Genomic DNA, 15,134 nt, shown 5'->3' with positions numbered 1-15,134 from the left:
CTTTGGATTTGGGGGGCAGCCTATATTGCACTTGATACTATGTCTTGAGTGCTGGGCTTGAGTGAGGCCCACAGTATGAGGGGCTCTCCAGAAATCCTAGGTTTCAGTGCAGCCTACCCTGCTACTGAGGCCACATAACTTATCAGATCCATCAGTGCTAGACGTATCCAGAGCAGAATAAGATGCTGTCAGGGATCCTAGACAAGCCCCGGTAGGAGATCGGCAGTACAGAATATCGAGGGTTCTAGACCGAGGTCATGGCCATTCCATCTCAGAGACAATTTACTGTGAAAACACTCCTATTTAAACACCAGTTCCTGGGAAAAGCCCAGCGTATTCACGACAGTGGCTGAGTCCGTGTGTTGGCAGGTGGGAGCCCCAGGCAGCCATGGAGTGTTCGGGGCCACTCAGGACCAGTTTTCAAAACAGCCTTTCCCTGGACATCTCATCGTCTCACCTCATGGCTCCAGATCTTGAGCGATTACTACAATGGAAGAAACCAATAATTTCAAGACACCAAGCAGATGATCTGAAAAAAGGAAATCTGCATTATGTTTAACTCCATGTATAAATATTCCTACCTCTCCATTTATGCAAAAGCTTGGCTTTGGTACTGGAGTAAATGCCTACCTTATGAAAAGATCTCTAAGAGGTTTGTCTCATTCTCCTTGGGCTGTGAAAAAGATTAATCCTAGATGTAATGATGTTTATCAGAGTATGTATCTAAAGAGACTAACTGATGAAGCTAAGCATTTGAAAAGCCTCAATCATCCAAACATTATAGCTTTCACTGAAGCTGGTGATGGTTGTCTGTGTCTTGCTATGGAATATGGAGGTGAAAAGTCTCTGAATGACTTAATAGAAATTGAAATTGAACAGTCATGTCTGACTCTTTGCAACCCCATGGACGGCAGCCCACCAAGGCTCTGCCGTCCATGGGATTTTCCCGGCAAGAATACTGGAGTGGGCCACCATCTCCTTCTCCAAACTTAATAGAAGAACGAAATAAAGACAGCCAAGATCCTTTTCCAGCAGCCACAATTTTAAAAGTTGCTTTGAACATGGCAAGAGGGTTAAAGCATCTACACCAAGATAAGAAACTGCTCTGTGGAGATATAAAGTCTTCAAATGTTGTTATTAAAGGTGACTTTGAAACAATTAAAACCTGTGATGTAGGAGTCTCTCTACCATTGGATGAAAATTTGACTGTGACTTCCCCTGAGACCTGTTCCATTGGTGCTGAGCCTTGGAGACCCAAGGAAGCTCTGGATGAGGATGGTATTATTACCAACAAGGCAGACGTATTTGCCTTTGGCCTTACTCGGTGGGAAATGATGACTTTATCTATTCCACACATCAATCTTCCAGAAGATAATGACGATGATAAAACTTTTGATGAAAGTGACTTTGATGATGACGCATACTATGCAGCTTTGGGAACAAGGCCGCCTATTGATATGGAAGAACTGGATGAAACGTACCAGAGAGTAACTGAGCTCTTCTCCTCGTGCACTGATGAAGATCCTAAAGGTCGTCCTTCGACCGCCCACACTGTGGAGGCTTCAGAAGTGATGTCTTGTGCTCACCTCAAATGCATGACTACTGGAGCCTCAAGTATGGCTCCGGCGGTTCTGTTTATCATGATATATTTATGTAGCTATTATGATGATCCATAATTATTAGATGGAAGTGGCCTATTTTAGGACCATAGATAGTACCTTAGTAACATTTGAACAACTGTTTCTATTATAAAGGTATTTCATGTATGCTTATGTTAATAAGCATTTGAGATTGTAGAGAGTTTCCTATAAAGTTTAAGAAACTGCTGAAAAATTTGAACTTTATATAGATTTTAAAGGAGTGCTGTAAAACAGATGTCTAACATTAATTGGGATTGAGTGACAATTTGATTGATGATCTTTCTCAGATTTTCTGTTTTAATGGATCTACTGAAATTAACACTTTGTGTATTACAAAATAAGTCTACATTTGCTTACCTTTTAAAAAAAAACCTTTTGTTGGCCTTTCTTGGCTGATGTGCGTATTAAATATGGTCGCTGAGACCAGAGACCTGGAATGAGGCTCAAAAAAGTAGCTCCCTGGGTATATCCAAACAGCTTTGGCTAAGGCTCGTCTTGTTCCAGAGCTTTGGTCTTTGCTTTAATTTACTGAATATATTTTCTGTACTGGTATCTTTAATACCTTTATTTACTGATCTGTATCTTAAGCACATCACAGTACTGGTATAAAAATAAAACCCTAAAAGGACAATATAGAATGAAGGACTTGTCAGTTACCCAAAGGTGTGTTATCCTGTTTTGTACTCCACTGAATTGAGTGTTGTCATTAAACTTACTGAGTGAAAGTTAAAAAAAACCAAAAAACAAAACAGCTCCTGGACTTCCCTGGCAGTTCAGTGGTTAAAACTCCATGCTCCCAAGGCGGGGGGCGGCGTGGGAAGGTGGGGGGTGGGGGGTGAGGGAGTGGGTGTGGGTGTGTGTGCACAGGTCAGTTCCTAGTCGGGGAACTCAGATTCTGCATACTGTGTGGTGCAGCAACAACAAAATAATAATTAGTTAATTTAAAAAATTAAGACATTTTAAAAAATAATAATAGAGATAGATTTTGAATTTTAAAAAAATTAAAAGAAACTAGGAAGAACTTGAAAAAAAATTTTAAATAAAAACCAGCTCCTGAAGTGATGATAGATAATAGAAATCAAGCTGAAAATGTAACATCAAGTGATGATATGACCGGAACTGCTCATCATGAGCAGGACATCATCACATCCACCAAGTCAGTCAGGCATCTGATAGAAACAGTACATTTAGGATCAGTCCCGAGCAAGTCCAGAGGACACAAGGGGTGCCAGGGTCCACGTCACCTCCCTGCGTTGTCCTGACACTTCTCTCAGCTTTATAACTATGCGGGCGGCGGGGGAGGGCTGCTACAACTCACTGGAGAAGGCGGGGAAACACAGCTTGCTCCTGCTTCGTGGGAGGATCGGTTCCCATTGTAGTGCTGGCTGGCAGTGGACCGCTGTCAACCCTGAGGCTCTGTCAGGGGCGGCCCTAGGGACAATGTTGAGGGGAGACCCTTCCAGAAGGTCCTGTGCTGTGAGAACATATGCTCACAATGTCTGTGCACACATGCACCCACGCACACACACACACACGCACACGCACACGCCTATAAGGAAAATATCACTGTAGCCACATAGGAGAAGCTGGCTCTCTGGATCACAAAAGACAGTATCAAGACACCACCAGTGGGTGAGAGATTAGTTACAAGCCAAAGATTAGAGAGGAAACAGCCTTTGTTTCCTCTCTAATAGCCTGATGAACTCAAATATACTCAATGTCTGGAGAGTCACAAGACAGAGTGAGTTCCTTTTCTCATCTACAGAGTCAAGGGGTTGGCATGGACGAACCCCACATATGTGCCTTGTGCAACTTCAAAGCTCTGGGAAACAGTTTGAAAACCTGAGCCAATCCACCTCTTTCTTCCAAAAATGTCTCCAGTCCACCCATCTCTGGCAGGGAAGAACCGTCCGTGTTACCAACACCCCCCCAGAGAAGGGGACTGGGGCAGCTTCCCAGTTACCATGAGGCTCTACCATTTTGACACAAGTGGATATTGCTTTAAGTCTCTCCTACTGCCGGTGAATCCTCATTCTTCTTCTCCTAGTCTCAAGGGAAACAGGAAGAAGTTGCCTTCATTTCATCATGTCCTTTTACATCCCTCAGGGTATTAGAGTTAACAGTTTTTATATTCGATCGGGTTGTGATTAATGGGAATTAAAAGAGGCTGAGAATATACATATCAAGCAATTCTTATTTGCGGTGAGCTGTTCATTAAATTTCTGTTTGCCTCCCCGAGTAGATACATAGAACTGAGCAATGATAATTTTTTCTTATTATTAAAGGTTAAATTATGTCCCCCTCCAAAAAATCTGTGTTGGAGTCTGAACCCCTAGTACGTGAGAATGTGACTTTATTTGGACACAGGTAGTTAGTGAAGATGGAGTCATATAGCAGTGTAGTGGAAGGACCACATCGTACTCCAGGATGACGGGTGCCGTCCTATCCCACGTGGAGACAGAGACACACCCGGAGGAGCCGTCCGACGATGGAGGCAGAGACGGAAGTCATTCAGCTACAAGTCCAGGGACGCCAAGGAACGCGACAGCCGCCGGAAGCTAGAGGAGGCACCTGCTCGTACCTTGATTTTGAATTTCTAGGCTCCAGAACTGTGACATAATACATTTCTTTTTTAAAGCCATCTGAAGCGCAGTCCTTTGTAATGGCAGTCTTAGGAAACTAATGCGCTTGTATTAATGGTTACTCTTTGATCAAGTCTCTAGCATGTATTGATCAGAATAAAAGTGTGTCTCCACAATTGACCCATTTCTTCTCTTTTTTGAGAGACTTTGAAAACTTCTGAAATAAGAGGCTATTTTCAGGAATAGTAACCTAAGTTTCAGTTTTGGCTATATTTAATTCTAATTTATAAATCAGCACTTCTCCCAGAAAGATCTGTCCTAAATCCATCTGAAATTCAAAGAGGCACTGATTTCAGACAACTCACTACCTCCGCAGTCCTTAATAGATACACAATTCTCTCTAAGAATAGCAGAGCATTATTCTAAAATTAAAATCACCACTAAAGCTGGGTGACAGAATGCCTTTATGTGGGCCTCCACAGGCCTGGCTATGCCAGATTTAATTAAGGAGTTTTATTTGCATCAATAAATTATTATCCAAGGTAAAATAAAAGTTATTCGATTTGTTCACACTCAATTTCGTTTAGGTGTACAATTAGTGGTTTAAGTCTATTGCAAAATATTTCAGCCAAGAAATCAATTTTAGCACCTACCAAAAGCCCAACCAAGCTATAATTACAATCTTCTAAATGCTAATTGTGTACAGTTTGGGATAGGAAGTACACATATATATCATCTTACTGTTTACCACCAAAAATTATACTTGCATAAAACATGGGAAAATTATCTTTGTTATTTATGACCCTCCATAGGCTAGGGTGTTCATTTTATAGCCCTTTCTGGATCGGTCCAGGTTAATAAACTACTGTTTCCTGTGGTTGTCTGTGTACCTTTTATTCTTCTTCAGCCGTTGGAAGTTAAGGAGGGTTGAGGCACAGAAACCCATAGTGGGAGGCAGGGGGACCAGAGACCACAGTGGGAGCTGGGACCTCAGGGCTGAGCCTGGGTTTCTGGGGTCTTCTGCTACCTGGATGCTACCTGGGTGCTATCGGATGCTCACATCTGATCAGAGGACAGGCCACCAGCTGGGGGGTGAGTGACTAACGGAGGGACTGATGAGAACGAAGCTTGTTGCCAAATAGGAAACTAAACACTGTTCCAGGGAGGCTGTAAGGTGACCACTCCTGACGAAGAACCCGGATAACGTGCGACAACATTCAACAGGGCCCCGCAGCTCCTCCAGTACCACATTCTGACACCATGAATGTTTTGCATTTCACAGGGAATGGCGAAAGTCACAGCAAATACACGCTCATTTGTCTATTTATTATTAAGAGTTATTTTGTTTAGTGTTCATGTCCCACACAGTGTCTTCTTGCCTGGGACTGTGGAGGGAAGCCTCTTAATGTCTTAGCACAGAAAGAACTGCGGTCAGGACTTCCCCGGGAGTAGAGTGGTTAGGAACCTGTCTGCCAGTCCAGGGAATGATTGAACCCTGGATGGGTTCGATCCCTCGTCCAGGGAAGATCCCACATGCTGCAGAGCAACTAAGCCCGCGAAACACAGCTACTGTGGCCCATGTGCCTAGAGTCCATTCTCTGCAACAGCAGAAGCCGTGCAATGAGACGCCCTCGCACGACAATGAAGACCCAGCGCAATTAAAAATAAACAAAAATTTTAAAAAGAACTGTTCTCCTGAGCGCAGGGCTGGGGGTGTCCCTGTTCACACAGTCCAGCCTCCCTCTGGAGAAACGGATGTATGGTCTTCTGGGCCACCTTGACTCCTAAGAACACCTACGAGTCTCTCCAAGGTTCCCCGGGTGTTGAAAGACAAGCAAGGGTTGATTCAGAGAATGACGGTGGGGAAGGTGGAACAGGTGGAGGTGACGAGGCTGGAGGATGTCATCGTCCCCTGACACTGACCATGATCGGCTCGTGGAGAATGCCATGTGATGCTGGCACTAAGGCCGAGGGGAGACGGTGACAAATGTGGTGTGGCCAAAGGAAGAGTGCTGGGCAGTTAGGAAAGAGTCCTTGTAAGGAGCTGATGGAGGACCTGGGGGTGGTGAGTGTGGATTGGAGAAATCTCCAGGAGGCATCACACCTGGACCCTCCTAGGCTGAGGACCCGTGAAGAAAGGCAAACATCCGGTGGAAGCGCGGGGCAGAGTGAGATCACTGGAAAAGAGTGCCAGGCAGGAAATTTCACCTTGGTTTAAGAAAAATCATCCTAACAACTACAGCTGACAGTGATGATCTATGGAATTTTTCATCCTTGGCTGGAATTATATAAGCAACGATTGGATAGCTGTCCAAAGGAGCATCATTTGGCTCAAACAAATGGCCTCGGGTGTCTTCTGGAATCTAAGTGCCTACGCCTCCAGGAATAAGGTCTTGGCTCCCCAGTTTCATTATTCCTTGGTGTCTGCTAGAGATCTCTCCACAGTACAGTAATCCGTTTTATCTCCTATGATCCCAGGGCCACTTAGAATATCATTTCTTTGGCTAACTCCTTGGCTCTGAAAAGCAATGCCAAAACCCAAAGGAATCATGATGTGCTGTTGGTAAATCTCTATAAATTGCTGATCTATTTCTTATCTTAGTATCTCAGAGTTTGTAGACATTCAATAGAGTTTTGATGGGTGAATGGATGAATGAATGCATGAGTGCGAGCATTACTTATCTAATTTTGAAAACAGTATTCCAGGCTTCCAAGGACAGAAAAGGGGAAGAATCCAGATAATCTTTTGAATCTTTTAAAGCAGATGTAAGTTAGAAATTAATTAATAATAATTGCTCATGATTTTTAAGAAAGACTCATAGCATTTTATTTTTCACTGTTAACATAGAAAATTTCTTCAAAATGATTTTTTAGTCTATAAAAATACATGCATACATCACACTAAGTGGTGAAATATAAAAAGCATTTCCTTTACTTTTTAAAATTTTTTGGGGGGAGGGCCACATCACTTCTCACGTGAGCTCTTAGTTCCCAAACCTGTGCCCGCTGCAATAGAAAAGCAGAATCTCAACTACTGAACTCCCGGGTGTTTTTCAGTTGCTAGGTTGTGTCCAACTCTTTGTAGCTCCACTGACTGCAGCCCACCAGGCCTCCCTGTCCATCACCAACTCCCGGAGCTTACTCAAACTCATGTCCATTGAGTCGTTGGTGCCATCCAACCGTCTCATCCTCTGTCACCCCCTTCTCCTCTTGCCCTTAATCTTTTCCAACATCAGTAATTTAAAAATTAATTCATTGGCCATAAATAAATCAAACAATAAAAATAGAATAAAAAAACAAATACAGGTTTATAACCACCAAAATGATCTCTTCTTAATTTGACCTTGCTAAATCTTTTTTGACTGTCTCTGCTCTCACGACTAAAGAGCATGTAAACAGAAGCCTTGCGCTCACAGACCCTCGTGAGCTCACAGGCTGTCTGGTCAGCGGCCTCCTGGTCAATTCTGTCTGCTCTCAGGGGCAGGTTAACTTTTGGGAGCTGCACTTCCTCTCCTGTCTTTGCACAGAGCTTCCTCCTGAAGAAGCAAAGCAAACCTGCTCTTCTCGGCCATAATCTTCTCTATAATTGCTCTCATTAAAGACTCAACCTGGGCGAAGCACAGTGGATTCCTTTTAATAAAGAATTAAATCAAATTGAAGTTTTTTTTATCATGCTTCCCTGATAGCTCAGTTGGTAAAGAATCCATCTGCAATGCAGGAGACCCCAGTTCGATCCCTGGGTTGGGACGATCCCCTGGAGAAGGGATAGACTACCCACTGCAGTGTTCTTGGGCTTCCTTGTGGCTCAGCTGGTAAAGAATCTGCCTGCAAGGTGGGAGACCTGGGTTCGATCCCTGGGTTGGGAAGATCCCCTGGAGAAGGGAACATCTACCCACTCCAGTATTCTGGCCTGGAGAATTCCATGGACTGTATAGTCCACGGGGTCAGAAAGAGTCGGACATGACTGAGTGACTTTCACTTCACATATTAAATAATTATGAGCAAAAATATATGTGGGGTCAGAAAAGGCAAAAATATTAAAATAGGCATATATATATATACAAATTTATTCAAAACGGACTACTACTCAGCCATAAAAAAAGAATTTTAAAAAAGAATGTCATTTGCAGCAACATGTATGGACCCAACAGTTATCATACGAAGTGAAGTCAGAGAGAGAAACACAGATATTGTATGATATCACTTACACAAGGAATCTAAAAAATTATATAAAAGAACTCATTTACAAAACAGAAATAAACTCACGGACGTAGTAAACACACTTATGGTCATCAAAGGGGAAGGATGGGGGAGACACAAATTAGGCGTTTGTTGTTAACATACACACTCTACAATCTCTTTCGTAACAGATACGGCCAACAAGAACCTACCATACAGCACAGGGAGCTCTACTCGGCATTTTGTAATAAGCTGTAATGGAGAAGAATATGAAAAAGAAAGGATTACATCTAGATACAGATATATACGTATAACCGAAGCCTGGCGTGCAGCAGTCCACGGGGTCGCAAAGAGTCGGACACGACTGAGCGACCGAACAACAATAACTGAATCACTTAGCTGTACACCTGAAATAAAGAAACATTGTAAATCAACTATATTGTGATAAAAAATGAAAACTCAAAATAAAGACAAGTCTGACCTATTAAAAAGAAGAAAATAGTCACATCGATTGAGCAGTCCGACTGACAGGTTCGGTCGTCCAAGAGCTCCCTGGGGATGTCTGGCACCTTCAACACAGGTGTCAACACAAGAAAAGTAAAATGCGACTTGAAACCAGTGTAACCAAGGTGAGAGATGCAACTGAACGGAGGGAACATCAGGCTTCGCTGGTGGCTCAGATGGTAAAGACTCTGCCTGCAACACAGGAGACCTGGGTGCGATCCCTGCATCAGAAAGATCCCCCGGAGAAGGGAATGGGTGCCCACGCCAGTATTCTTGACTGGGAAATCCCATGAACAGAGGAGCCTGGCAGGCTGCAGTCCCTGAGGTCAAAAAGGTTTGAACACGACTGAGCGACTATCTACTATAATTTCATGATTAATATTCCCACACGTTTAAACAAGGTATGTATGACATGAAATATGACTTCAGTTTCTTCTCTGCCATTCTGCAAGGCTGAACTAAGTCAAGACAGGTTTTTGACTTTATAGCATAACCTGTACAATGGAAAGAAAAGGGAAGTTTATTTAGCACCAATCCAAAGCCAAAAATTGTGCTTCTAATTTCACATCGCCCTCCCAACAACCAAGTAAGTATTATTCTCCCATTTTATCTATTGTTCTGTTTATCTATTGCTGAATAAACTACTCTAAAACTTAGTAGCTTAAACCGACAGTTTATTATTCTTACACCTCGCCCTTCTGTACGTCATAAACTTGGGTCACAAAAGGCAAAGACCGACAGTCTGTGCTCCGGGACCTCAGTGGGAACGACTCAAAGGCAGGGGGCTGTTTGGGCCTCTCTCTCTGTCCCCCCATCCAGCCCCTTCACGGGGTGGGGAGGCTTCCTCCCAACATGACGACCTCAGGCCAGGAGAGTCCCTATGAAGGGCTTGGGGCGCCAAGAGATGAGGCAGCTGCTCCCGCACCTCTTAGGGCCAGGCTCGGGCCAGCAGAGGACCACCACCCCTGGCCAGGTCGCCCTAGGGCCAGCCCATGTTGAGACAAAGGAAGAGAGAGGTGCCTTGCAAGGACCCACGGGCCTGTGGTCCATCCCCAGATGAAGAGGCGCTCGGCAGCGGGAGGCAGCAGAGCCAGGACTCAAACTGGACTTGACCAGTTATCATCCCCCAAGGACCACTCATGACCCCATCTGCGCTCATGGGCTCAAGGGTGTCCTTCAAGGTGACCTCTACTGCCATGTCTTTTCAGTCTCAGCGACTCGTCCAGGCTCCAGACCTCTGTCTCCAAACATGAACCGCACGTATCCATTCAAACACCGCAGCAAAACTCAGACTCAAGTTTTTGTTGTTCACTGGCTCAGTCACATCTGACTCTTTGCGACCCCATGGAAAGCAGCACGCCAGGCTTCCCTGTCCTTCACTATGTCCTGGCGTTTGCTCAAACTCGTGTCCTTTGAGTCAGTGATGCCATCCCACCATCTCATCCTCTGTCGTCCCCTTCTCCTCCTGCCTTCAATCTTTCCCAGAATCAGGGTCTTTTCTAATGAGTCAGCTCTTCACATCAGGTGGCCAAAGTATTGGAGTTTCAGCTTCAACATTAGTCCTTCCAGTGAATATTCAGAGGTGATCTCCTTTAGGAGGGACTGGTTGGATCTCCTTGCAGTCCAAGGGACTCTCAGGAGCCTTCTCCAACACCACAGTTCAAAAGCATCAATTCTCCAGTGCTCAGCCTTCTTTATGGTCCAACTCTCCCATCCGTACATGACTACTAAAAAACCATATCTTTGACTAGATGAACCTTTGTCAGCAAAATGAGGTTTCAGACTCAGCAGCAGACATGAATTCTGGCCCCATCACGGGTCCCCTCCATCCCAAAGCAGCAGCCCCTGGTGTCCCCCAGGTCTGGCTGGCTCAGCACCTCGTGGGGACTCTGTCCCTGCTGTCAATCTTCCCTGGGTCCGCTGTCAGTCACCCTTCAAGGCTGGGGGAGGACCTTGCCCACTGGCCTCTCCAGTCTCCCTCCCGACCCTGGGCTCACCCCACCCCTGCCACACGGCCCTGCTACTCCTCCAAGAGCACCTGCCCTGAGCCCTGCCTTCGGGTCTCTGCCCAGACAGCATCTCCGCAGAGCGCCTGCCCCCCGAGAAGAGCACCTCCGCCCCACCCCAGCTTGCGTCACCCACTCCATCCTTCACTTCCTGACGTGCCAATATCTGTTTATTTGCTTCTTTACTTGCTGCCCCTGGCTTTGGCTGGAACAGCGCTGTTCAGTAGAACTACAACGTGAGCCTCATACGTAATCTTCCAGTTAATAGTCGCCACACGTCAAAGGGCAGAAGGAAGCAGGTGAGATCAACTTCAGTGATATATTTTATCGAGCCCAAGACACCCAGAATGTTATCGTTTCAACACGTAACCAATAGGGAAAAGTATTCATGAAGTCCTTTCCATTTTTGGTCTCTGGTGCATTGACAGCGCTTCTCGCGGCGATGACCAACGTGTTAAGGGCTCCACAGCCACATGAGGGCGGTTGGAGGATATAAATACCACGGAGGCAATGCCTTCTTCTCCCGCTCACCTCCCACGTGTCAGCCTGGAACAGGGTCTAGCACTTTGCATGCATTTGTTGATGGCCTGCGCGGATGTGGGTGTGGGTACGATAGACGACACATGTCACTTGCTTTTGATCTTCCTGCTCTCTCACCTGCCTGGTTCCTCCTTACCTTGAATATGGCACCTGTCAGCCCCCGCAGGTGTGGCCAGCAGCTACTCTTTTCCAGCCTTGGATGCTCTAGCCTGATAAGCAGTTCCAGAGGCCGAGAGAAAGAGGCTCTGAAAGTCACAGAGCTGACAGCCAACCTCCTGGGAAACTGCAGGCAAGTTTTAAGACACCTGTGATCATTTTCCTCTCTGTAAAATGGGGTTTATCCATAACTCTAGCCCCAGCCACTGTAAGAATAAAAATAAAGCAACATGACTAAAACAATTTTTTTTTAAAATGGGCAAAGGGCTAGAATAAACATTTCTCCAAAGAAGATATGACAATAACCAGCAAGTACAAGAGAAGATGCTCGACGTCACTCATCATCAGGAAAATGCAAATCAAGATCACCATGAGTTACCACTCACATCCACCAGGATGGCTATTATCAGAAAAGACAGAAAGTAGCAGGCGTTGGTGAGGATGTTCAGAGGGTAAACCCGTGGGCAGTGGTGGCAGGAATGCAAAATGGTGCAGGCTGTGGGAAATGGTACAGCAGTCCTTCAAAAAATTAAAACAGAGTCACCATAGGATTCAACAATTTCCCTTCTGGGTATAGACACAAAGGAAGTAAAAGTAGGGATCTGACCTGTTGTATACCTGTGTTTAAAGCAGCATTATTCAATAGCCAAAAGGTGGAAAGAACCCGCTGATGATGGATAAACAAAACGTGGTCTATGTGTACTATGGTACATTGCTCAGTTTTGAAAATTCTGGAACATGCTACAAAGTGGATGAAACCAAAGACATGCTTAGTGCAGTAGGCCAATCAGTAAAAGGCCAATATTACGTGAGTTGCCTAGACAGTCAAGCTCATAGAGGCAGAAAGAACAGTTGTTGCCTGGGCTGGGATTGGGGGAACAGGAGCGAAGTGCTGAATGCGGACTGGGTTTCAGTTCGAGAGGACAAATATTTGCGGATGGATGGTGGCGATGGTTGCAGAACAATAAGGATGTGCTCAAAGGCGCAGATGTGTACGCTTAAAAAGGATTAAGATGGAAGACATTATGTCTACTTTATCACAACAACAAAAAGTAAAGCAGTGTCAGTGAAAGTGCTCTGTTGGGTGTAACACTTACACAAACTTCAGGCGGCAGTATCCCTAATGGTCCACCACCCCGCTGCTCACCCACGCTCCCGGGCATCTCTGAGATCCCAGTAACTGTCGCTAAAGCGATGCGGTGAGCCCCCGCCCCGCATGGAAGCACTGCCTCCTCTGCAGACGCCCCTCTGCAGACGCGTGGAGCGGGCCCTCTTCCTTGAATACGTCTTTTAAACTATGCCAGTCTGAGCAGTGTTCACGTGACAGAACGTGGAGCGGGATGCAGAACGCACAGTAGAGACGCGTGTGCGTGCTGTGGCTTCACGGGTTTGTGTTTAGAACACAACGATGCTATTTTTAAAGCCGGCAAGCGCTGGTTCCACCTGCTGGTTTCTTTGGGCCACCCGGTCTGTGTGCGCCTTCTCTACCTGCTTTGGAGTCAGCCTCCGCGAGCTGTTCGTCCCCCGACCGGCTGCACGCGGCGGATGCGGTGAGAACAGAACCCACAGCACGTAGCCCGGGGGGCCCGAAATCCGCGCCCCCTCCTCCCCGCCGTGGACGCAGGAGCTGAGCGAAGCAATAAGGCCTAATAACCTCCCCCGTCCTCCTAATTGCTTTCTTCTCCTGACAAAGAACCGCACCAGCAGCTCGGGCAGCCCTCAGGGAAATCTGGGCTTGTTATGAGGCTGGTGGGCAATCCTTTCATCACGGTGAAACGCTGGCAGTTTGTGTCAACAAATCCAATTTCAGTCAATCAATAGACAACCCGCCTCCCGGCTCCGTCCTCCCTGCTGGCGGGGCTGACTTAGGCAATCCCCCGCTCCTTCCACCCCTGCCCCGGGGGCCCCGCCGGCAGCCCGCCGCGGGCACGGATGGTCCAATCCGTCAGGGGCGCAGCCGAGTGCCAGCGTCACGCAGGCGGACCCGGTACCAGCTCGGGCTCTGCCACTGCTGGCCGCCCGGCCTCGGACGAGTCTTCACCTCTCTGAAGGCTTGTTTCTAAAGTGAGATGGTGACAGGGCGGGACAGTGGGGAGAGGAAGTGTTACGATGCGCGCGAGCCGTCTCCGGCCTGCAGTAAGGAAAAAGCCAGAGAGGCCTTGACGATCTGCCAGGCCTTTAGCCAAACAGGGCAATAAATGGGAGCTACTGAGGGCGTCACAGCTGTCGCCAGCAGCCTCACCACCGTCGCTGTCACCGTGAGGACTGGACGGAGAACGCTCGGGAGCCAGCCCATGTGGCTCTCCTCCAGCTGCCCGTCAGCGAAGGTTCACTCTGCAAAGATGTTCAGGGCGCCGTCCGTGTTTGCAAGAAGAAACAGCCAGCCTGCCGTGTTCTCATCAGGGGCCTGGTGTCTGCAGCTACAGGGGCCGTAAGGCGGCTGTCCCATCACACGGCAGAACAGCCGGCAGGAACCTGGTCCAGAGAGCAGGCCCAGCGGGGCCCAGGGGGGGCGCCCCAAGATCTCTGCGTCTTCCCTGGGGAGCTGGAGGGAACAAAGGCCTCCCCACGAGGAGCCCTCCCCCTGTAGGGGAGGCCCCAGATTTTTTAGGTCTCTGGGGACTAGAGGTCCTTGCTGGGCAACAAAGAGTTAATCCCACTCTGTTTCATTTCATACCAGGCGGGGTGGCTGTCACACCTCCTGGACTGGGGATGACACGCCATTGCCTGAGTCCATGAATTCCCGAGATGAGAAGCCTTCAGAACGGGGTGCAGGGATGGGAACCACCTAATTGAGCAGCCTGGGGCTTCCCAGAAGGTCCAGGAGCCTGTCATCTCCAACTAACTGGGGAAATGGACGTCCCTCCAGCAGGAAACGGTTAGAACAAGTAGCTGGACTGCATCTTGCTGGTGCTGCTGCCGCCACCATTGTGTTTAATTGGGGAGGGAGAGAGAGTAACTAGAGGCGAGGTTTTCAGCCACAGGATACCCTGATATTGACAGACTTCCTGCCCCGAGGCAGGCATGGTGAGAGGCCCTTCTGCATGGATTACTTCCTTTTATGCATCACAGTCACCCCGCAAGGCAGGTATATTTACCTCTTCTTTTGTTAAATGAGGATGCTGAGGACCAGATGTCACCAGAGAGCTCAGGGACCTGGCTCAGAGCAGGTACCCAGTAACAAGAGAGTGACCGGGGCTTGCCCGGGTCACAGCCGGCAGGGACAGTCAACTGCAGGCTCCAAAGTTCCAAGCTGCTCCTGATCGCGTTCTGTTCTTTCCCGACACGATTGTTCCTGGCAGGGAGGACTTCACCGGGAATGGGTTTTGGCTCCTGGGAAACAGTTCCGGGTGGGGAAAAAAAGCTTTTTGTAGGGAAATCTGCCTTTAGAAGGGCAGCCAGGCTGCTTCATGCAGCCCGAGGGCAGGTCCCACTGAACAGGACAGCAGTCCTGAATATTGGTAGGCAAGAGTCAAAGATACTGAATGAAAGACCTCATGCCAGTACAATGTGTTATGTTTGCTATG

At 47.2% G+C, this 15,134-nt stretch overlaps 1 pseudogene; it reads left to right on the top strand.

Moving 5' to 3' along the window:
* The first annotated feature begins 489 nt into the window (after positions 1–489).
* LOC122429974 lies at positions 490–13,656 on the top strand (annotated as a pseudogene).
* Positions 13,657–15,134: the final 1,478 nt, after the last annotated feature.

Source organism: Cervus canadensis, chromosome 28, assembly GCF_019320065.1.
Source record: "Cervus canadensis isolate Bull #8, Minnesota chromosome 28, ASM1932006v1, whole genome shotgun sequence".
In the NCBI taxonomy this organism is placed as follows: domain Eukaryota; kingdom Metazoa; phylum Chordata; class Mammalia; order Artiodactyla; family Cervidae; genus Cervus; species Cervus canadensis.
This window is presented reverse-complemented; position numbering and strand designations above follow the sequence as displayed.